The sequence below is a fragment of the Hemicordylus capensis genome, chromosome 2, assembly GCF_027244095.1.
Source record: "Hemicordylus capensis ecotype Gifberg chromosome 2, rHemCap1.1.pri, whole genome shotgun sequence".
Lineage (NCBI taxonomy): Eukaryota > Metazoa > Chordata > Lepidosauria > Squamata > Cordylidae > Hemicordylus > Hemicordylus capensis.
In genome coordinates, this window is record NC_069658.1 from 366,403,315 (window position 1) to 366,421,694 (window position 18,380).

An 18,380-nucleotide genomic window follows, 5' to 3' on the forward strand; every position below is an offset into this window, starting at 1 on the left:
GGAACTTACTGTGTTCATTCTGCTCAAGAAATTACATATTGCTTCACATTGATAAATAATACGCCTGTGTACATTGACCAAATTCTGATTCAGATTTAACTTGATCCAACTTAGACAATTTCAGATTCAGATTTTATGGGCTCTAGCAAATCAGATATTGAATCAGATTCAAAATTCAAATCTGAATTCTGACTTAAATCCAGATTTTCCCCCAAAGCAGTCAAGGGGAAAATTGGGGGTGGGGGGAATCACCAAATATCACTACTTGATGCTAGAGCCTTAAAACTTGCTTCATACATGGGGAAGGAGGCCTGAGCCCCATTAGTGAATTTTAAGAGAATTGGTAGATTCCCTGATTTTTTTTGAATTTTTGAATTTTTTGTTTAAAATGGCTAAAAGTTGTGTAATCTGGTTTGTTTCAAACCAGAACTTTACAAACACTTTTGAAACTGGATACCCTCCTTGGATCATCATTTCAACAGCGTGTGGAGGAATCTGCCCTTTGCCTTCATGAAAAGAGGTAACAGCATGCCCCTCTGTCCCCTTTTTATATTTCCAGAATGTATGGGCATATAGTTATGAAATCTGGCACACATGAAGTCCACATAGCAGGACTCTGTCTTATTGTTGTTGTTTCAAGCTATGAGTCACTCCTCTGATCTATGGTGAACTTTTCGGGGGGGAATTAAAACATGGCTAAAAATGGTGAAATCTGGCCTGTTTCAAGGCAGAACTTTGCAAAATGTTCTGACTCTGAAGTCCCTCCTTGGACCATCATTCCACCCCCATGTGGAGGAAACAGGTCATTCCTTTGATTTTATATTATGTTGTCTTCTTCCCCATTGCAGGAACAGGAAGACCATTTAAAAGGGATTAAAATGACTCATACCTTTTAATCCCTTAATGTCTAGAAGAGAAAGTGAGAACATCTTTCTAACCACAAAAATAGAAACATTCAAAGTGCTTTCACTTTTACTGACTCTGTGCTTCTGTGCAAAGCAAGCACTTGGAATGTGTCACCCCAGTAGTGCCACAGACAGGTTTCAAATCCTCAGTGCAGATAAAAGGTTTGCCTTTCATTGACCTGGGAATTTTTCACAAAGGGCTCTTAGATCACATCTCCTCTGGAATGGAGGGTGTGAGTTCACATATTGGCCAAATTTACCCTGAAGTCCCCATGAGCTATCCCAGGGAGCATTTAATACACGATTTGAGATTTTCATTGTGCGTTAAGAGTGTAGCTCAATTTATATCCAGGGTAAAATCCACTTTTTGCATCATTTTTAGGGCAAATTCAAACTCTCAGTAAAATCTTGCACTAAGCCACAGTAAACTCTGCTGTGTGGAAAAACCCCTGGTATACTCATATTTGTTCTGTAATCATCATTAAGGACAGTTTTAAGATGACTGACAGAATACTGTATACAGAATAACAGAATTGGCTAGTCCTGCTTTTCAAGCCTATTGATTTCAATGGGAGAGTAAAGCACACAAAAGAGGGGGTTGCTGAATGTATGCAGGTTTGAGGGGCAAGCCAGGATGTACAGGTCACCTGGAACTGCTCTGTGTGGGCCCCCTGCCACCTGGTAGGCTGTCTGCTTTTTTCTTCTCAACTCAACTTGCTTGTCCAGAATATCAGCAAGGGAAGAAAGCAAGCAGAGAGGCTGCAGTGGCCAGGTGCAGCAGCTGCTATTACTTCTACTGTGGCCCAAAGGCAGAGAACAGGGGAGGAAGCAGGCGGTGGCTGCTCTAGCCAGCTGGCTACCTCCTTGAGTGGCCAAGGGAATGACAACAAGAAGGCAGGTGCCACTCTGGGCTGGTGGTACTGATGCTGGTGCTCCTTGCCCCCCCCCCCCGCTTTCTCACCTGGATCACTAGACAAATGAGCAAGGTGAGAGCAGCCCTAGCCAGAGGTCAGGGTTGGCAGGGTGCCTTCCCAGGATGCCTGGGCCTGAATCGCTGCCTAATGATGCTGATTCCTGGCACACAGTTGGATTAGGGCCAATGTGGTTAAGGGAAACAATGAGCTAAGAGGGATTCAGAGTGTGGATGGGTCATGGTACAGCAGGACCAGAGTCAAGACAACTAGCTCTGGAGCTGTTGACCACCCTGCCAGCCCCCACTCCCTGCTTCCTTGCATAGTTGCTGCTGGAAGGCTGAGGGATGCAGACAGAGGGAAAGCTCAAGGAGTAACTCCTCACTTTGTTTGGTGGGGTGGGGAGGAAATACATTTTGGGACGGTGATATGGGTTATTAGGTTTGTCATGGGAAGTTCTGTAAGATGGGTGGGGGACTCTTTAAATGCTTAGTGGTGGAGCCCACCACTTCAGAATCTGGAGTCAAAGATAATAGCAACGTTCAAGGGGTTTCTGATGAGCTTTTATTCCATGGCAGTGTCAGCTATTCTTGACAGACACAAATAATTTGCTCAGAGAAGCAAGGAGCTTGACTCCAGCTCTCTCCTCATCTCTTTTCGTCTCCCTGTGATGTTGTGATCAGTAATCTGATTAGGGCTGCTGCCCAATGTGTGCCTGCATTGGCTCATCTAGCTGGGGAAATGCGAACAGAAACCCCTTGCAGAAATATGGCAATGGTTTTGCCATAGCCAAGCTTTGAGCAAGAGTAAACATTAATAAGTGAAGGCTGATTAATAAGTGAAGGTACTAACCTCAAGTGTCCCTTTACTGGTAGCATCTGAAATGGAAATATAGTATTCATTCATATTAAATTTATATTAGTTACAGGTATCAGCTCAATGAAGACAAGTCCATAAATTCAAAAGTTAAAATACTCGATTGTTTTCTAAAGCCTATTTTCAATAGTTTGAAATATTTTGAACTATTTATTTACTTTAGGTGTTCAAAAGGTTTCTTAGAAGGACCTCAGGTACTGTAATTCAGTTTTAATGGGGGAGAGGTACAAGCTAAGTTTATGCTTAGAAACCAAAATTTCTCTTACACACACAGCACTCTCCCCTCCCACCCCTCTCTCTCTCACACACATGGATCTTAATGGGAAATGTATATACCGTTTTTCAACCAAAAAAGAAGAAGAAGTTTACATACTCTAATTTACTTAAAGTAGTTTAAACTTAAGCTTACTTAAAGCTGTCCCCTTCAGCTGCTAAATGAGCAAAGAGGTACCTTCTAAAGTGGTGATTCTCATATATTTAGTAGGGAGAGATTAACTGGCCGTATTTAACCACAGTACAGCATCCCTCCAGTGGCTGTTGCTTGTGTCTACCATATAAAGTTGTTCATATGACTGGTGTTGGTGGGGCTGGGGAGGGCAGGGGAAGGCAGGATTGGTCCTCCCTCCCTCCCCCAATGATCCAGACTTGACTTTGGCTGTGTCGCTTATGCACCCACAGGAGCCATGCTGCAATAATCAGCACGGCCATCTGGCGGCCGGGAAAATGAAGCCTGGCCTCCAGAAATCCTACAATGCACCATGTGAGGAGAACAGTGCATTGGCTGATTTCCTTGCTGCCCAGTGGTGTAGCTGGGGAATGGGGGCCTGTGTTTGCCCCCAACCTTGGTGTCCCTGCTACTTTTAGGGAGGGGCGCTTATGCCAGCAACACTCCTTGCATGTGACATTGTGCACAAGGGGGCATGGCCAGAGCCCTTGAGGACCTGTGCAAGACCTCCAGAGTTCATTCCCAGCTGACACTTGCTTGCTGGGTAGGTCTATTATCCTTTCTCTCCCTCACAAGACCAGCTCTCCTCGCTCAAACAATCACTTGCTGGGAATGAGCTCCAGAGAGCTTGTGTGAGGAGAGCTGGTCTTGTGGTAGCAAGCATGACTTGTCCCCTTAGCTAAGCAGGGCCCACCCTGGTTGCATATGAATGGGAGACTTGATGTGTGAGCACTGGAAGAGATTCCCCTCAGGGGATGGATCCGCTGCTCTGGGAAGAGCAGAAGGTTTCAAGTTCCCTCCCTGGCTTCTCCAAGATAGGGCTGAGTGAGATTCCTGCCTGCAACCTTGGAGAAGCTGCTGCCAGTCTGTCTAGACAATACTGAGCTAGATAGACCGATGGTCTGACTCAGTATATGGCAGCTTCCTATGTTCCTCTGGGGCTCTGGCCACACACCCTTTCACATGATGTCACACACAAGGGGGTATTGTCAGAGCCCCGGAAGGGCTGTGCAAACCCTCATTTCCTAGTCATGTTCATTGCTGGGTGCACATTTATTTGCAGTGAACACAGCTGGGAAATGGGGACTGGCTGGAGTTTGGGAGGAGGGGCATTTCATGTGCCCCCCCCCAGGAGCTAGGTGGCTCAGATTCTTTGAATCCATCCACCCTATTATAGCTTCACCCCTCCTGTTGCCAGATTCTCTAGCTGCCTGACTCTATGAATGCTCGGGCTCCAGGCAGCTTGAGAGTTCATACAACTGGGGACTAGGGTTGAAGGGTGTGTTTGCACCCATTTACCTCAGTATAAGCCCAACTCAAAAACCCAGGTTACCCCAGTGAAGAGTACCTGGATCAGGCCCAACCCTGGTGCTTCACATGAGCAGCCCAACCCTGGCAGGGCTGTGCAAATCTGGGTAGGGCTGCTTGTAAGAATAACTTATATGTATGGTTTTAGATTTGAGGACAGAGAACCACCTTATTTATTTGCTTTATCTTTCTGTGTAAACCACTTTTAGAACTTCTGTTGGGAAAAAGTATATAATTAGCAGCAGCAGCAGCAATAGTAGTTTACACAGCAAAAGGAATGAGAAGATGGTTCCCTGTCCAGAGGGCTCACAACCTAAATAGAAACACAAAGGAGACACCAGCAAGAGCCACTGGGAGGCTCACTATGCCAGGCTACATAGGGACAGCCACTATAGTCCAGTTCAGGCATTCACAAAATCCCTGCTGATCATATTTACAGGACTTGAAAGGGGTGGGGAGGAATCACTCATCCTTCTGGCCCCACTCGTCACGCTCACTGCAGTATTCATCTGAAGAGACAGATGCTGTAAGAAATGGCACACTTTTTTGTGGTTGGGAGACTGGGGCTCTTGGTCTCCCAATCATGGAAAGGCACACAATCACCCATAAAGTACCTGTCTTTTCAGAGGAACACTGCAGGAAGCCTGAAGAGTGGGGATGGAAAGATGAGTGATGGGCAGGGGGCAGGACATCCGACCCATTACAAGCCCTGTAAGTAGAGTTGCCAGCATTCCATTGCCTGAATACGAGACACAAACTGAGATGTGTGTGTGTCTTGGGGCGGAGTCATCTGTGGGTGAGGTCATCCTAGAAGCCTGAGTAGCAATACATTTGTAAAAACAACAACAAAACAAGCCCCATGATTTCACAAAGCTTCTTGTTCACACAGACCATCCCATATAGACATAGAGCAAGTGTCCGGTGAAAAATTAAGAGAATCCTCCAGGTACACACACACACACACACACACACACACAACATCCCCACACCTTCTCCACAGAAAGCCTCACTGAAAGGCTTTTTTATCTGCCAGAAGTGGTGAGTCTGTTAGCAGGAGTCTGTAGGTCTATTTACATTTGATAAGTAAACAATTAGCAACCTGCAAGATGTAAATAAAACCAGGCAATTACTCCTGCACATTTGCAGAGCAAATGGGGCTTCTTTTGTGAACTTTGCTGTTTCTTTTACATTATAATATGGACTTCACCAAGACTTCAAAGGGCTCAATGCAAACAAACTGAGGGATGAGGGAGAGCCCCAGGCTCTGCCAATAATACAGGGAAAACAGCATCCCTTTTGGACAAAAGATTTCTGCCTCAGATATGGGACTTCCTGTATAATATGGGACTGTTGGGAACACTACCTGTAAGTATGTCCAGTGGGTGTTCTGTGAATGACTGAACAGGGTTTATCTTTCTGCTAAATATTATAAGAGCTAGCACTTTAAAAGATGCCTCTTTGTCCAGTTAGCAGGGGTAAAATAAATCAGAAATATTTCTGAGTCATAACTATTGAGTAACATCCTCAGCTGCATCTTTCAGAATGCAGTCTCTTCCTCAACAGTCTCTTCCTGTTGTGCAAACTGGGCTCAGCTAAACAGCTCATGACCTGCTCATGGCCCTGCCAATATGGCAGAGCCACATACATTGGCTGAATGTATTCAGCCAATAGTGGCAATTGGAGAGACCTATGCATGTCTCTCATTAATGCATGCAGTGGCCTCATTCCTCCCCAGAACTGCACACAGAATACGTGTGCTCTTAAAATCTTTATGATATTGCATCTTTCTTCAAAGGTAGTCTAGAATTTATCTGATGAGTACCATATCTTTGATCTCATCTAATACAGAAAGGGTTTGAAAGGAGCCATCATCAGGCCACTCACCCAAGGAAACCACTTACCTGAGAAGCAGCAGGAAAGCACCAGAATGTTTGCAAGTATGAATACATGTATTGTCTTCATGGTGACAATGCACATTCAGATCTGATGGTGCTAACCTTAGAGTGTGGAACCATGAATCTCCATGTAGTTGTGGCTTATATATATATGCTGATGGTACATCCTTCATCATGGTGACTATCTCCAAAGGCCATCTTTCACGTCAGAAACTAAAAATGGGTTTATTTAAGGGAATGTCCCTCCCAGTGAGAAGTGAAATACTAATTGCATATGTTATGTAACCTATGCCCCTTTATCTTTTTCACATCAAGCATACCTGCAAGTGAATTAGCCTGCCCTCTGGGCATTTTTTAAGCAACTGACCACACTCACTTTGAAAGGTTTCTGAGAATTTTCATCATGATTTCATAACAGCAGTCTGTAAATGACAGCAATCTCCAATGCTTCTATTCCCTGCAACTGGGGACCCCATAGATTTCTTCACATCTCATCAAAGACCATGCAAAATTCTGTCAAAATCCAGTATATGTTTCTGGATAGTTGTCTTTCTCCCATTTGACTCAAGCCCCTTATTACAGAATCTTTATGGGGAATTTCCTTCATAATCCATGCATTTCCCCCCTACCAATTGCTTGCATTTAAGCCTTTTAAAACTTGGAGGCCAGGATCCTATTCTTGAACTAATTGGGAATAATTCAGATAAAGCTAAGCATTTTAAGAAGTCATTTCCAATCTTACAATAGTTCAAAAATATCATAACCCAACGAATAATAATACAGTGATGATGATGATGATGATGAAATTGTCATTATTCTGCTTTTCAACATAAATTTCTTAAAGCAGTTTAGATACGAACAAGAATTTAACAATGGTTCTCTGGCCCAAAGGAGATCATGATCTAAAAGGAAACACAAGAAACACACCACCAGCAGTCACTGAAGGGATATTATGCTGGGCTGAATAGCAACAGTTACTCCCAACACTTGTTAAATATAAGATATCTACTATGTAAAGGTGCCTCTTTGCCCAGTTAGTAGGGATTACAGATAGATTTTGATAGTGAACGACACCAAATCACTGTGATCTCTTAAACTGCTTATGGCCAGAGGTGCTCTTACTATAGGTGTGCACATAACCAGTTGGCCCAGTTCGGTTTGAGTCTGAACCAGACTTGAACCAGACCAGGACAGTTCAGTTTCACACCCCCTCAACCCCACCCCACCCCGGTTCAGTTAGGGGGGCATCTCAATTTTTTTTTTAAAAAAAAATTAAATTAACTTACCCCCTCCAGAGGGTGCTGCTGTGGCCACGCAGGGGGGTGGTGGTCTCCAAAGTATCCCCACTCCCCTGATGGCCTCCTGCCCCAAATCACCCAGTTTCGGCAGTCTTTGGCCCATTCTGGGTTGGTTATCCATTGTGGCAGCCATTTTGCAGACCACCACACATATTCAATGGGCCTTTGCATGGCTGGGTCATGACTTGGTAATGCAGAGATGCCAATTGGGCATGCATGGTGGCCTCCAAAATGGCCACCACAATGGAGGATAGGCATGGAATGGGCCAAAGACTGCCCAAATGACAAGACAATGCTTTGTTTTTCAATGACAAACCATGAATCCTCTCTCATTTGCTACCAGAGAATCTACTCTCAGAATACCTCAGAAACAAAAAAACCCAGTACCCCATGGGCTTGTGGGTATGGGGGTGGTTGGCACCCTATGTGCACTACACTACCACTTGCTCTGGGACACCCCGGTGCCTCCAAGTGGAGTTATGGGGCTGCTGAAACCCCCATTATTCCCTATGGGGGAAAGCTTAAAGACGCACAAACTTCATGAATTCTTTAAAAATCACCCCTTTGCCCAATTTATTTGAAATATGGGTGGTGGCAGGCACCCATTGGGGCACTACCACCCAACCCATTCTTCTTTCCTCAAACCCCCTTTCTGTCTGGGGGGCTTCTGGGAGTGCCTGGAGGAGAGACTTCTTACAACTTTGCCCCCCCCCCTTTTCTTCCTCTTTATTATCTTATGTGTAATGATTAAGATTCCACATGCCCTGTTCTGTTTTCATTTAAAATATTTAAACCCTTGCCAAAACAAAATGCCTGTGGCAAGGACACTGCAAGTCTCTTTCAAGGTATATGGGAGGCACAAGCTTTTATGCTTGGTTAAAGCAAAAAGCATACACTTGCTATTAACACACTGGGAAGTATAAAAGTGGAATATGGGGAGGGTGAGGGTTTGAGAGATAACATGATACAGGAAGACATCCTGATTGACAGATTTTTAAACTTCAGATTTGCATTGGAAAGGAAACTAGTTGCAGTTTAGTAGGGATGTGCGTTTAGTTTCGGATACAAAACATGTTGTGCACAAAACAGGCCATTTTGGCTGTTTTGTAGCCAAAACAAAACACTCAATGCTCAAAACAGAAAATTTTGTAGCCAAAACAAAATGTCCCTGTTTCGGATACAAAATGTTTTGTTGTTTCGGCTGTTTTGGAACTCCATTTTCCAATCGCAAAAAGTCTTTCTCCTTCAGTCTCCATTTTGAGTTTTGACATCTGGTTGAATTTCCAGCCCTTCCAGCCCACAGAACTGCCAATGAAAGAATGGGCTGATCTGCTGGCAATTGCCTCCTTATTCCTTTTAAGCAAATTTAAGGGTAAATTTTACCCTCATTGGCTAGTGGGGCAGTGTGCATTTACCCTCATTGGCCAGTGGGGCAGTGTGCATTTCATTGTTGTTGTTTCATACTGTTGTGTGTAGATCAATTGCATTTCGGGCAGGGGGGATGTGGATGTGCATGACCTTTGGAAATCTGCCTGATTTTTTCCAAAGCTCTTCTGTTGATGTTATTTGGGGTGGATTTGGGGTAGAAAGAGAGCTTTGGGGGCAGAAGTGTGGTTCAGGTAGTAGGTTCATCTCTGATTTGACCGGAATTGGAGATTCTGCCTGTGTTGTGTAATTCTGGCTTCGTATCTGCTAATCTTCTTTGACACTGCTGTTATTTGCTGCTTTATTATTTCCAGGACTTCTCTAATTTTCCTTGAATCTAGGTGGTATTTTTGGATCAGATACTGTTTGGTGTTTTCATTCTTCAGCTTCTTGTCTTTCATGTCTTTCAATTTACTAGCATCTGATCTAAGCCTGGAGATTTTATTTTCTAATCTAATCTTCCATTTAAGTGATGTACTACTTTCTTTTTTTACAGGTCCACTGAACTTATATCCGAGCTCTTGTGTTGTTATTGTTGCTGCACTGTACATCAGTTGGTTTGTTTCTTGCAAATTACTGGTTATTATTTCTGCAAGTGCGGCATTTACATCTTTTAATGCCTGAGCAAGTTGTTTTTTGGCAACTGTTTTTAGAGCTGGAAGTCGAACCCTGGTGGTTGTTTGGTTCATGTGCTCAGTTATTTTTTGCTTTTCTGTTAAACGGCATTTGGGTTTTTGAGGTGAAGGCAAAGGGGTGGTGGCCTGGTTTTGATTTTGAAACAGTTCAGCAACAGAGGCATCCTCTATTTCCAACACCTCCTCCACCTGCACCTGAGCAACTGCTTCAGTTGGTGGTAATTCTTCTTCCATATCTTGAGCCTGTGTTGCTCTTTGCAGTTCTTCCAGCTCAACTTCTGTGAATACTTTATTTCTTATTATGAATCTTCTCTGGTCTGCTAGCCTTTGTTCTGTTATTTCTGTATGTGGATGCTTCTCTTTCCAAATTTGGTACATTATTTAAAAATAACCTCTTCTAGTTGGACTAGACTTTTAATAGCAGATCATTATTTCCTTGTTGGCATTTTTCGTATATTTTTTCCGGTTAAGCAACGTTTCTTCCAGTAACCTTGCAGTCTCCAGCCCTGGTTGCTCAACTGAAGATCCTGAGTCCTGCTGCCCACTTGCCACCAGATGTCCAAGGACTATAGCACCTGGCGCGGTCCTTGTTGACCCGGGCGACGACCGATCCGGTATAGATTTATTAAAGTTACGTCGCACCATATTGTTGATGGGAGAGGCACTCTCTGGCTCCTTTGGTGAGACCTGTCCAGTATGGTTGGACCTCTGGCATAGCTTTCACCTTCCTCAGAGCACACAAGCCGCACAACCACGCCAAGGTAGTGCCTCACTGGGGGCTTATTATTATTATTATTACTACTACTACATTTATATCCCGCTCTTCCTCCAAGGAGCCCAGGGCAGTGTACTACATACTTGAGTTTCTCTTTCACAGCAACCCTGTGAAGTAGGTTAGGCTGAGAGAGAAGTGACTGGTCCAGAGTCACCTAGGTAGTTTCATGGCTGAATGGGGATTTGAACTCGGGTCTCCCTGGTCTCCAATAATGAGGATTGGGTCATTTAGTGAGTTGTTGCATCATCAGAGTTTTTATTGAAATATTTATTGAATCCACAAATGGATGGTGTTGCTGCGTTGGGGTGCCACAGGATCCGAACTGCCGCACAATGCCCAAATAACGGCACCAAAAAATTGAGTGCTTTTGTTCATCAGTTTCACTCTTTCAACTTGTTTATGTGGGAGTATGTTGTTTTGTAGCCTTGCCATTCCCTGCTTCACCCGCATCACATGTTCTGGAAGTCTCAGTCCCTGTCTGTGGATGACAAATACTTGGGTGGGGAAGGGAGGGCAGGGCGCACTTGATGCTGCTGTTGTCTACTAGTCTGCTGCACATATGATGCCTGCTTCGGAAACCTGGCTCTTCGCAAAGCTCTGCTGTTGTTGTTGTCGATGTGTGAGCTGCCTGGTGATGCCCTCTGTGGCAGAATTGGGGAAGAAAGGGGTCTGCTGGGGCAGAACAGTGGGTTGGGTGGAAGTGCCCCAAGGGGTGCCTGCCACAACCCAGGTTCCAAAAGAATAGGGCAAAAGGCTGATTTTTTGTGATTTGGGGAAGTTTGAGTGTCTTTAAGCTTTCCCTGTAGAGGGAATAATGGTGGTTTCAGCAGCCCCATAACTGCACTTGGGGGGCACTGGTGTGGTGCTGAGTGAGTGGTGGTGTAGTGCACAGAGGGTGCCATCCAGCACCCTGGATTGCTAACCCATTGGGGTACTGGGCTTTGTTGTTTCTGAGGTGTTGAGTTTAGATTCTCTGGTAGCAAATGAGCTTTTTAATGAAAAACCATGAATCCACTCTCATATGCTACCAGAGAATCTACACTCAGAACACCTCTAAGCACACAAAACTCAAGAGCTCAGGATAACTGTAGGCATTAAAACAGACCACACAAATGCAGGGGATGCTTCTGAATAGGGGCTTCCTGCCTGACAAAGGACTGAGGGTAGGCATGCTAATAATTTAGGTGATGGTCTGTGTGGAATGAATGGTGAGGCAGGTCAACCTGGTAAGGAAGCAATGCAGATGGGGCTCTGGGTATGCCAGTTCACTCAGTGGCATGGAGGAGTTCTGATTGCATTAGACTGGGGTCAGAATGGTTCATTCATACTCCTCTGTATCCTAGGATCTTTGCTTGCCTGGTCAGCAATTCTCTATTACAGTATGAAGCTAGGAGTGCAGTTCCTGCCTTTCCCTAACTAGTAACTTCAAGACACAAGTTTCTGCCCTACATGACTCTCACGCGTGTCCAAACTGAATGCTTCGATCCAAAATGGGGGCTGCTCCAGGAACAACTCTACAGAGAAATAATACAAATGACTCCCTGAAAACTCCTGAAAGAACACTTTTCACCATGCATGCCCTGCATGGTGAAAGATGCCCTGAATGCAATGTTGGTGCTATCTGATCATTGTTTAGAACTCAAAGAAAATCTGTCTCAGAAACATACTGGTTATTGCTCCATAATTCCATAAAGATAACAATCTGAACCCTGTTATGAATATAAACTGAAACAATGTGGAAGAAACTCGATAATCCGGATGATCTAGTTTGTGAGAGAGAGCAATGAGAAAGATAGTTATGAAGGAGCGGGGTGGGTAGGTGTGTGGAAAGTGGAGATCAAATAATTTGTTAGCCTGGAAAACCAGTTCCTAGAAATTTCTTTTGCAAAACATATGGCAAACACAATAGTATATTGATTCACAACAACTGATTTAGAGAGGGCAAGTTGTATATTCCATGGCCACTGCACATGCAAGTGTGTCCTTGCCTAAAAGATGGTGGTCAGTCTCACCTATTGGCAGGAGTGAGCTAAGATTACCTGGAATGAGCCCCCCCCCAAATACATGTATCAAGCACCTGGTTGTTGTGTGGGACACATTAGCACATGCTCGGACCACTGAGGACTAGGGATGTGCATGGAACCGGTGGGGTGGTGGTTTGAAGGTGGGGGGGCATACCTTTAAGGGTGGGGGGAGGGTGGCCTTACCCCTCCCGCCATGTTTCCACTGCCAGTGCTCCATTTTAAAAGTCTCTGCCAGGGTGGCCCCTGCTGCCCCAGTGTCCTCCTCGGCCGAAAGTAAAAGGAAGTACCCAGCACATACACACGTATGTCACGCTTGCTTGGGCACATCACACGCACCAGGTACTTCCTTTTACTTCCAGTCGAGGAGGACACCCTGGTGGCAGGGAGGTACTCTGCTGCCGTGACAGAGACTTTTTAAATGGAGCATCAGTGGGAGAACATTGCGGGAGTGGTAAGGGCACCCTCCCCCACCCTTAAAGGTATGCCCCCCGCCTTTGAACTGCCAGTTGTTCAAACCAGTTCAGAGGCCCATCCCTAATGAAGACCAAACATGGCAGACCTGTTTCTGCATATAGTTCACTTTTGCTGCATCAGGGCTGCTACTGTATGTTTAAGGACAGAACAACTGCCAGAGTTTATATTTGATAGAAATGGGGGGACATTCCAACATAGTTTCTTTGACCCTGGAGGCATCCTGAGATCTGTCTAGCACCTAGTGAATCTAATCAATTTTGTTCTGTGTGACTCCTCCTGCATTCATTCTTAACTCTATTATTAAAATATCAAAAACCCTTCAGTTTAGGATGAGCTTAAGGGAGGAGAGCTGGTCTTGTGGTAGCAAGCAGGAATTGTCCAATTTGCTAAGCAGAGTCTGCCCTGGTTTGCATTTGAATGGTAAACTACATTTGTGAGTGCTGTGAGATATTCATCTTAGGGGATGGGTCACTCTGGGAAGAGCACCTGCCTCCTTGCATGCAGAAGGTTCCAAGTTTCCTCCCTGGCATCTCCAGATAGGCTTGAGAGAGACTCCTACCTGTAACCTTGGAGAATCTGCTGCCAGTCTGCGTAGACAATACTGAACTAGATGGACCAATGGCAGGGGCGTAACAAGGCTGGAGTGGGCCCAGAGACAAAATTTTAAAATGGGCCCCTCGCTGATACACACACACTTCACAATATATAGTCATGTGACTTGTCTCTGGGGGGCCCCTCAAGGCGTGGGGGCCCCCAGGCAGCTGCCTCCCCTTGCCTAATAGTAGTTACACCCCTGACCAATGGTCTGACTCAGTATAAGGCAGCTCCTATGAGTTAGTTCCTATTAAGAATCCTTTGAGTTAAGGTGCTCACAATTTTAACTAGTGCTCCAAAAAGTGTGGAAGTTACAAATTAAGATTGCCACCTTACTTTCTATGCCATTATGCAGTACATAGGAACATAGGAAGCTGCCCTATACCAAGTCAGACCATTGGTCCATCTAGCTCAGTTTGTCTCCCCAGACTGGCAGCAGCTGTCAAGACTTTGTACAACACAGTCATGTATATTATGCTGGATTTACAATTTAAGAAAAAAACTGGGGGAACGTGGGTAATAGAGGCAAGAACTATATCACAAAACCCATGAACAAGGACAAAGGCAATGATGACAGAGGCACAACGCAGGTAGTGACCAAATTAAACATATAATAACAAATACCCACAGGCACCCATATGATGACAATAAATAAATACAGTGATAAGGGCTAAACAAGCCCCACACAGTAAAGAATGTTGAACTGGCAACAGTCACTGGAATGCTGGTCATAAACGATGATATATATGGTGCTGCTGTGCTGAAAGACAGTCCTCAAGAATGCAAAGAGCTGCACTCTGAACAAAAACCTTTGCCTGAAAGGCTAGGCACAGAATTCTTGAAAGTAGAACTTGAATCTTGACAGACTTCCTAGGTTGTGGTCTGTTTCATAAGTATCTTCATCAGAAGTATGGTAATCTGTGCACCAATGATCATAATAATGAAGCCTCAATCACACAAAATACATGGTGAAAACATGTAATAAATACAAACACACCAACCTTAAATCTGGAAAAGCCTTGTCACTAAAAGCAACATCTCACCACTGTGCCTGCTCAGACATGCTATGCTCCTTAATGAATGATGTTTAAACATAGAGTTAAATATTCTCCCCAACCATCAATCAATTATACAATGAGTGGGAATATTGGACCAGCTGTGCTGATTTTAATATCCCTTTCTTTGTAATTTAATTATTTAAAGGAAACAGGAGAAGTCACAATTAACATTTAACCCATTGGGTATACATGTATTGAACTTGTGAATAAAAAATGATTCTTTTTGAAGAAGGATCCTCTGCTTATCTTGTTTGTCGAAGGACCTTGGTGTAAATTTAAACAGATTATCTATAGACATTGGCATCTTGTTTCTGTTATCCCTGGTTGTAAAAAAAAAAACCCTATAATGGCCTTTAGAAAAACCAAGAGTATAAGAAATTTTTTTACTCACTCAGATTTTACAGTAAGACCACCAGTGAGTAGGGCTGCACAAGGTTTCCACCCCTGTGGGAGTTGTGCAGCTTGTTCATTCAGCCTTCCCACCACTGAATATTGGGACCTGGGTCTGAAGAAACATGTTAGCTTAAAATTTTTTGCTAACTGTAAGATGAAAGGGACTGTTTATGTCATAGTGTGTCCATGTAATCTGTGGTATATTGGGAGCACTATAAGACCTGTGAAGACCCGTGTTCTTGAACACGGATCTAGGCTTAAGCAGGGGCGTATCTAGGGTAGGGCAGGCAGGGCACGTGCCCCGGGCACCACTTGAAGGGGGGGGCGCCATTTTGTAAAATTAAATTTTTAAAAAAATGTCTGCCAAAAACAAAATGGCCACTGTGCATGCTCAAATGGCCTCTGTGAGGCACTAGGTCATGCCAGGCATTGCAGAGGCCATTTGAGCATGAGCAATGGCCATTTTGTTTTCAGTGGCCTTTAAAAAAAAAGATTATTTTTAAAAATGGCCACGGCGTATGCTCAAATGGTACCTGCGAGGCCTTAGAGGCCAGTGGTGGGAGGGGGGACCTTTGCAACCCCCCCAGACTTTAGGAAGCCCCCCCAGGGACTTTGAATCAGTGTCAAATCCTTAATATTAAGGCCCAGTGGGAGTTTCTTGCTCTCTTTCTCTCATTTTAATTGTCTTTCTGAAATACTAGAATATATTCCAAGCAGTGACACAGTTTACTCTGCATATCCTTTAATTATTTACAGAGTATCTGGAAAAAGTCAAATTCTCCATTGATTTTTAAAACTTATGTAATGGCGATGCCACAATGCATAGCAGAGAATTAGACAGACACTTCTGTTTAGTTTTCCAAGTACACCTCCACATAGTATTTGAGTATTTCATGAGCCCCAGCATACTGAAATTTGTAGTTTCCCAGCATTTTTTGGTCTGGCTAAGTCCACTGCTAAATAGTTTTTGAAATATTAAAAGATTAACAAGCCTGACTTGTATTTTTCAGCTGATGTTATGGTAAAGTTTTCTGAAAGATGGGTGTCAGATGCTTGGACAGGGGGGCGCAATTTCAGTGCTTGCCCTAGGCGCTATTTTCCCTTGATACGCCTCTGTCCCCAAGTCTTGTAAATCACTTTCACAGTGTAAAAAATCAAGACTGAAACTCATGTTTATCCTGATTTTTTGGAAACATTCTTGAGTACATGAGAAACCTGTTCTTGGAGAACCTCCTAGCTATTCACTGTACTTGCCACTCCATCATAAAGATTTCATGATATGAGGCACCAGTCTGAGCCTCTGTCTGTATATATATATGCAAACATACTTCGGGTCCAAAAAGAGAAGGAAGCTTTGTCTATACACAAAGGTTAGCCGATCTGTGAGATTTGGTAAGGGAAGGGCACAAACTGAGAATCTACATGCCCATCTACATGCCCATGAAGCTCACAGCGATCTTTGTCTTTCTTGCACTGACAATGTGCTGTTTCTCAGGTATGTATCTGGGTGACCAAATGCCTTGAGGTTTTCTCTGAAAGAGAAGTAGTTCTTTCCCTGTGAGGGCCTGTTTTATTATGGAAAGCTACCTGTTGTCTTTGACCGATAGCATAAGACAATGGCTGCATTTACATGTAACAAAATAGCACTAGCACTAGCAATAGCACTTACATTTATATACCGCTCTATAGCCGGAGCTCTCTAAGCAGTTTACAATGATGTAGCATACTGCCCCCAACATTCTGGGTACTCATTTTACCAACCTCAGAAGGATGGAAGGCTGAGTCAACCTTGAGCCCCTGGTCAGGATCGAACTTGTAACCTTCTGGTTACAGGGCAGCAGTTTTACCACTGCGCCACCAGGGGCTCATTACTGGAGGTACAAAACTGGAGGTCCCTTCACTTCTGGTTTTTGGAATCTGTATGTCTCAATGCAGGCAACTGGAGTTTAGTGAAAAAATAGACCCTTGTTTTCCTTCCTGGACACCAATTTGTACCTTCAGTTATCATTAGTTTTCACTGCCTTCAACTCTGGTTTGACAGTGCCAGAGTTACATCCGAATGCTGGCATCGCAGTTTGCTCCTTCTACAAGTAGTGTTGCGGGAAGAAGCTCCCTCCTTGCTCTGGCTGCTATTCTTTCCTCATAAAAGAAGGAAGCCCCCGGCAGCCAGTTCCTCCTTGAGACTGCAGAGAGGGAGCTCTCCATTTCGTCCAAATGCAGATGGGAGAATGGGGGGAGGGAGCATGGAACCACAGATCCAGCAGACCCATGGTTCCATGTTACATCCAAAGGCGGCCAGTGTATATTTCTATGTTATAGTGAATGTTCAAAATTTGTGGTTGGAGCCTGAGAGAGCAGTGGCTGAATTGTGATTTGAATCAGAGCTCACTGTGCTAGCCGCTTGCCAGAATCACCACTTGCCAGTATATAGTTCTTCCAAGGGTGAATTCTCATTATTTTCTAGATCTACTTACCTGAATAATATGATACAGTATGTGCTTTATAGCTTCTTCCTTATATGCACAAAGCAATCTTATGCTTGTTTAATTAAGCTTCAGATAAAGGTCTGCCAGATAGAATACAACAAGAAGTATGGAGGTGAAGAGAACACAAGCTATGTCTGCCTCTCTGCTGAACTTGTTTGGTGATGATTCTCCCCTTTCTGCTTATCAGTAATCCTGTTCAAATGTTCATTTGGTTACAAACAAGTGTCTCGAAGGGGCTGATTGGAATTGTGCCTGCTGCCCCTGCCCAACATCCTTTTGGGTTCAAATGTATCATTTGTGTAGCATGCACCTGCATACGCTCAAATGCATATAGGATCCTGAACATGTCCTGGAATTCTAGAAAATGGAGGATCCCAAACTGTGCATACAGGAGCATATGTGAATTTGGGTATATACATAGGCTTCGTGCAAATGGTACATTTGAATGGGTGGAGGTTGAGGGAGATCTGATGGGTGCAACTCCAATCAGCTCCTGAAAATATGTAGCAAACCTCCTTGAGGTTTATTTTGTGTAGCAAGCCTCTTGAGGTCTATCCCTGCTAACTTGGCAAAGAGGCACCTTTTAATGTGGTGATTCTCTTTATTTAGCAGGGGGAGAGTAACTGGCCCTCTCCACCCCCAGCACAGTACCTCCAGTGACTGTTACTGGTGTCTGTCTTATGTTTCTTTTTAGATTGTGAGCCCTTTGGGGACAGGGAGCCATCTTATTTATTTATTATTTCTCTGTGTAAACCAACCTGAGCCATTTTTTGAAGGGCGGTGTAGAAATTGAATGAATAAATATGTAAATAAATAAATTTTGAGCAGGCAGACTTCTACAGTACCAAGCAACATGCTAAAAACATAATGAATTTAGT

The 18,380-nt window shown here is 44.0% G+C and overlaps 1 protein-coding gene across 1 annotated transcript in view; it reads left to right on the top strand.

Annotated features, from left to right (window-relative positions):
- Positions 1 to 18,380, top strand: part of LOC128347843 (serine protease inhibitor Kazal-type 12-like) — a 43,830-nt gene that overhangs the window by 18,560 nt on the left and 6,890 nt on the right. The window lies entirely within an intron of this gene.